Consider the following 6588-nt stretch of genomic DNA (forward strand, 5'->3'; position numbering starts at 1 on the left):
TATATAGCACCAGATCCAAACACAGTAAATATATACAGCACCAGAACCAAGCTCTGTACACATATAAAGAACTAGAACCAGTCATGGTATACATACACAGCATCAGAACCAAGTACAATACATATATACAGCCCCAGAACCAAGCACAGTACTCATATTTAGCACTAGAGCCAAGCACGGTAAATATATACAGAACCAAGCCCAGTACACATATTAAGAAAAGGAACCAAGTTCGGTACATATATACAACACCAGAACCAAGCACAATACACATATACACTACTGGAACCAAGCATGGTAAATATATGCAGCACCAGAACCAAGCACAGTACATATATACAGCACTAGAACCAAGCTCAGTACATATATACAGCACTAGAACCAAGCTCAGTACATATATACAGCACTAGAACCAAGCTCAGTACATATATAAAGAACTGAAACCAAGTACGGTACATATATACAGCACTGAAACCAAGTACGGTACATATATACAGCACTGAAACCAAGTACGGTACATATATCCAGCAGTGGAATAAAGCACGGTACACATACAAAGAATTGCAACAAAACACCATCAATATATACAGCACTGAAACCAAGCTTATTACACACATACAGTACTGGAACGAAGCCAGGTATACAGATACAGCACTGAAACCAAGCTTATTACACACATACAGTACTGGAACGAAGCCAGGTATACAGATACAGCACCTGAACCAAGGACGGTACACAGATACAGCACCTGAACCAAGGACGGTACACAGATACAGCACCTGAACCAAGGACGGTACACAGATACGGCATCGGGAACCAAGTACGGAACACAGATACGGCATCGGGAACCAAGCACGGAACACGGATACGGCATCGGGAACCAAGCACGGAACACAGATACAGCACCGGAACCAAGGACGGTACACAGATACAGCACCTGAACCAAGGACGGTACACAGATACAGCACCTGAACCAAGGACGGTACACAGATACAGCACCTGAACCAAGCCCGGTACACAGATACAGCACCGGAACCAAGGACGGTACACAGATACAGCACCTGAACCAAGCCCGGTACACAGATACAGCACCAGAACCAAGGACGGTACACAGATACAGCACCTGAACCAAGGACGGTACACAGATACAGCACCTGAACCAAGGACGGTACACAGATACGGCATCGGGAACCAAGCACGGAACACAGATACGGCATCGGGAACCAAGCACGGAACACAGATACGGCATCGGGAACCAAGCACGGAACACGGATACGGCATCGGGAACCAAGCACGGAACACAGATACGGCATCGGGAACCAAGCGCGGAACACAGATACTGCACTGGAAACTAAGCACGGTACACAGATGCAGTACCGGAACCTAGCACAGTACATAGATAAAGCACCAGGAAGCTGTTCAGTACAGATTCCATTTGCATAGTTGGGCTAGTCCACTTTCAGCACCCTGCATGGCCTGAGCAGGTGTAACGGTATGCTGGGAGTTGTTTTACAAGTGAATACTATCACCCTCATTATGCTGTAGACCATACGATTGACTACAGCACTGATCAGACTGAGTTGGTAGTAGAGTAAACATTTACATTTAGTGACTTACAGGTGAGGTCTCCAGAGTTCTCCTCTTACCCTTTTCTTTCCATCTGGTTCAGACCACCATGATGACTTCTCCCGGCCACGACTCATCTCTGCAGATTTTGTCGCCCAGACGTCCTCAGCTTTCGCTTTACCAACACATAGCAGCCTATGTGCTATCACAAACTCCTCTCAGTGCCACACACTGTGCCCTAAAATATAATAGCACCGTACACTGTCCGTGAATACAATCATGTGCCATATTATGTCTCCTGAAAATAAGGCTCCGTGCCCACGAACGTTAGGGCTCCGTGCCCGTGCTGCGGACCTCAAATTGCCGTCCGCAATGCACGGCCAAAGACCGTGGGTCAGGCGCATGCACGGTCGTGTGCATGTAGCCTAAAGCACCAACCGTAGTGCCACACACTCTGTGCCCCTGTATACGGTGCCAAAGCTGAGGCAGGTCCTTAATTATATCTGCGTCCTGGGGAAGCAGATACAGTCGAGTGCAGGGGGGTCCCGGATTATATGGGGATGTCCCGGAGAGGGGTCCCAAAACCTGGATGACTGCTGGGGAACTGGGAGAGTTGATGGGTTTGCTAATATATTTGGCTCTCATCCATTTCTTTGGCCTAATTTGTGCTCAATCCTGGAACATTTTATGCAATTTGAGCGAGCGGGGGGGAGAAGTAATATTTTTGAGTATAATATGAGGAGGAGGGTCTGGACCAAGGTTTGTTCTGGGGCCTGCATGGACTCTAGTTGCACCCTTGCACCCATACACTGGCGTTGTATGACTGTGTCCAGGCAGTGTACGCTATGGCGCTATATATCCCCTCTAGACTACTATCGACAATAAATCACAAATGCTTGGAGATGAAACATATTTCGTTGCTGATTTGTGAGGGTTACAAGAAGCAGGACAGATCGGATGTCCTCGGGGAAGACAATGTTAGAAAGTCTTGGGTCCTCAACACCAGGCATTTTCCAGCTCATTGATCTCCTTGGGTTTGGGGCTTGTATTGGGATTAAGCTCAAATATAGATTAAAGTGGAAATGGCTGGAGGTTTTCTATAGCAGCAATCTCCATCATGAGGCTCTCTAACTGTTGTAAAAACTACAACTCTCAGCATGTCCCCACTGCCACAGTGAAATACAGTATATTCCAGTACGCGGAGTCTGTAAGGACAGGCATTCAGGGCCTCTCAGCTCCTGTATTCATACCCTGTGATGTCATCAGCAGCTATGATGTCATGCAGTACTGAGGTATTATGATGTCATCACAGGATAATAGTTGTAAAACATAACCCAGAGCTCTGGATGTCATCTATCATACAGCGGGTCTATGTGGTTACTCTACCCGATGAATAAGTGGGTCCTATGTATACAGCATACACAAAACATGTATGCAACATACACGAGAGTTTAAAAAAAGGCAGATCTTGTAATGTGAATTCTTCTAAGTAAAATGATTCTGCACATTATGTGTCTATGGATTATATTGAGCTGTATTGTATTGTAGTATTATGTTGTCACCACTAGAGGGCTCCAATAGACCAGATGATATAGGAAGAGCAGGGGGGGGTAAAAAAAAAAGTTCCACTTCAGAGCATTGCCCTCATTGTACAACCTTCACATTAGTTATATCCAGATATGTGCCTCCTAATCAAATCCATATTGTGTCCCCTTAAAGTATTTATCCCTTCATTGTGCCTCTAGTAATGTCCTACCAGTGCCTCCTTCACAGTTGAACTACCCTCTTTGTGCCCCCTCACAGTAGTAATGCCCATAGTGCCCCCTTCACAGTATTAATTGCCACTCTGTGCCCCCATTATAGTTCTACCCCCTCACAGTAGTTATGCCCTCTCTGGGCCCCCTTTAAAGTAGTAATGCCCATTGTGCCCTCTTCATAGTAGTAATGACCACTGTGCCCCTTCACAGTAGTAATGCCCACTCTGTGCCCCATAACAGTTATGCCCCTTTACAGTAGTAATCTCCATTGTGCACCCTACACAGTAGTAATGCCCATTGTGCACCCTTCACAGTAGTAATGCCCATTGTGCACCCTTCACAGTAGTAATGCCAATTGTGCCCCCTTCATAGTAGTAATGCCCATTGTGCCCCCTCCATAGTAGTAATGCCCACTGTGCCCCTTCACAGTAGTAAAGCTCTATGCCCCCTTTATAGTAGTAATTCCCTCTGTGCGCCTTTATAGTAGCAGTGCCCTCTGTGCGCCTTTATAGTAGAAATACCCTCTCCTCTGTGCCCCCTTTGTAGTAGTAATGCCCTCTCCTCTGTGCCCCCTTTGTAGTAGTAATACCATCTCCTCTGTGCCCCCTTTGTAGTAGTAATACCATCTCCTCTGTGCCCCCTTTGTAGCAGTAATGCCCTCTCCTCTGTGCCCCCTTTGTACTAGTAATACCATCTCCTCTGTGCCCCCTTTGTAGTAGTAATACCATCTCCTCTGTGCCCCCTTTGTAGCAGTAATGCCCTCTCCTCTGTGCCCCCTTTGTAGTAGTAATACCATCTCCTCTGTGCCCCCTTTGTAGCAGTAATACCCTCTCCTCTATGCCCCCTTTGTAGTAGTAATACCATCTCCTCTGTGCCCCCTTTGTAGCAGTAATGCCCTCTCCTCTGTGCCCCCTTTGTAGTAGTAATGCTCTCTCCTCTGTGCCCCCTTTGTAGTAGTAATGCCATCTCCTCTGTGCCCCCTTTGTAGTAGTAATGCCCTCTCCTCTGTGCCCCCTTTGTAGTAGTAATGCCATCTCCTCTGTGCCCCCTTTGTAGTAGTAATGCCATCTCCTCTGTGCCTCCTGCAGGGTCAAGGATTTCCAGTCAGAGCTCAGTCCTGGAGGAGGCTATAGCTATAGCTGTGTTTGGTCAGGGCTGTGATACCAGGCCAGGTTTGTGGGAATTATTGAGGAACTGTAGTGGAGGCCTGGTAACCTGGAGGTCTGAGGTGTCACCTATTCAGTTGAGAGTGGTCTGTCACTCAGATGGCTGATTTTCAACCTGGATTTTGGGTCCTATTCAGCATCTAAATCCATGTAAAAACCGGGTGTATGCACCTTCCATTGTTTTCAGTGCGCTCTATGAACTTTGCATCACGGAAAAAGAATTGATGTAATTCTTGAGACAGTTTTGGAGCAGCAGTAGCATTATATGGGGATAAAATACAGATCCTCCGGCTTGGATTACTGCCACAAATTTACTTTTTAATCAGCACCTGATTTTTCAGCTTCCTGACCTGCCATCAAAAGGAGCAGTGTGAATGAGGCCCGAGAGCAAGGTCTGAGCAAAAGGAACAGCGGTCAGCAGCCTCCAGAGCTGCAGCTGTCGTGAAACTGCAAATTCCAGCATGCTCCATTCATTTCTGTGGGAGTTTTGAGAACAGTTGAGCAATTGTGCATGCTGGGAGTTGTAGTCTCACAAAAAGGTGGAGTGCTGGAGGTTGCTAACTGATCTACAAAGTGGGGCCAGAGTCAGAACTGACAGGGCTCTAGTGGATAGGGTCCTTCCTTCTTTCCTTTCCTTTTTCTCTCTTCCTTCCTCTCTATCTCTCTCCTTCCTCTCTATCTCTCCTTTTTCTCTCTCTCCTTCACCTGTCTCTCCTTCCCCCCCTCTCTCTCTCCTTCACCTCTCTCTTTCCTCCCCTCTTCCTTCCTCTCTCTTCTTCCTCTCTCTCTCTCCTCCTCCTCTCTCCCCTTCTCCCCCTCTCTCTTCCCTCTCTCTCTTTCTCTCCTTCCTCTCTCTCTCCTTCCTCTCCATCTCTCCTCCTCTCTCTCCCCTTCCTCTCTCTCTCCTTCACCTCTCTCTCTCCCTCTCTCCTTCCTCTATCTCCTTCCTCTCTCTCTCCTTTCCCCCTCTCTCTCCTTCCTCTGTCTCTCCTTTCTCTCTCTCCTTCCCCTGCTCTCTCTCTCCTTCACCTCTCTCTCCCCCTCTCTCCTTCCTCTATCTCCTTCCCCCCTCTCTCTCTCCTTCTCTCTCCCCTTCCTCTCTCTCTCTCCTTCATCTCTCTCTATTTCCTCTCTCTCTCTCCTTCACCTCTTTCTCCCCCTCTCTCTCCCCCTGTCTCTCTCCTTTCCCTCTCTCCTTCACCTCTCTCTCCTTCCCCCTCTCTCTCCTTCCTCTCTCTCTCTTTCTCTCTCCTTTACCTCCCTCTTTCCTCCCCCCCTCTCTCTCCTCCCTCTCTCCCCCTCTCCTTTCTCTCTCTCCTTCCCCCTCTCTCTCCTTTCTCCCCCTCTCTTTCCTCTCTCTTTTTTTCTCCTTCCCCTCTCTCTCCTTCATCTCTCTCTACTTCCTCTCTCTCCTTCATCTCTCTCCCCCTCTCTCTCTTTCTCTCCTTCCCCTCTCTCTGCTCTCTCTCTCTCCTTCCCCCTTCTTGCTCTCTCTCTCCTTCACCTCTCTCTCTCCCCCTCTCTCTCCTTCACCTCTCTCCCCCCTCTCTCCTTCCTTCCTCTCTCCTTCACCTCTCTCTCTCTCCCCCTCTCTCTCCTTCCTCTCTATCTCATTCACCTCTCTCTCCCTCCCCCTCTCTCTCTGCTTCCCTCTCTCTCTCCTTTCTCTCTCCTTTCTCTCTCTCTCCTTCCTCTCTCTCTCTCTCTCTTCTTTCTGTCTCTCTCTCTCCTTCCTCTCTCTCTCTTCTTTCTGTCTCTCTCTCTCTCCTTCCTCTCTCTCTTTACTTCCCCTCTCTCTCCTTCCTCTCTCTCTTTACTTCTCTCTCTCTCTCTCTCTCTCTCTCTCTCTCTCTCTCTCTCTCTCTCTCTCTCCTTCCTCTCTCTCTCTCTTCCTCCCTGATCTGCTAAAACCCAGTAACTCCAGCAGTCACCCCCCCATAAGTGATCCTGTGATTGGTTGGATGGGAATCATCATGATCTCTGTGTACACAGTAACTGGGAATATAGTGGCACTGATAGACTTTCTGTGCCTTCTCTATGGGGAGCCTGACTGTCACTGACACCTGGCCATACTATCTGTGTGCAGGAAGGACATTAGA

This window comes from Bufo gargarizans, chromosome 9 (assembly GCF_014858855.1).
Source record: "Bufo gargarizans isolate SCDJY-AF-19 chromosome 9, ASM1485885v1, whole genome shotgun sequence".
In the NCBI taxonomy this organism is placed as follows: Eukaryota; Metazoa; Chordata; class Amphibia; order Anura; family Bufonidae; genus Bufo; species Bufo gargarizans.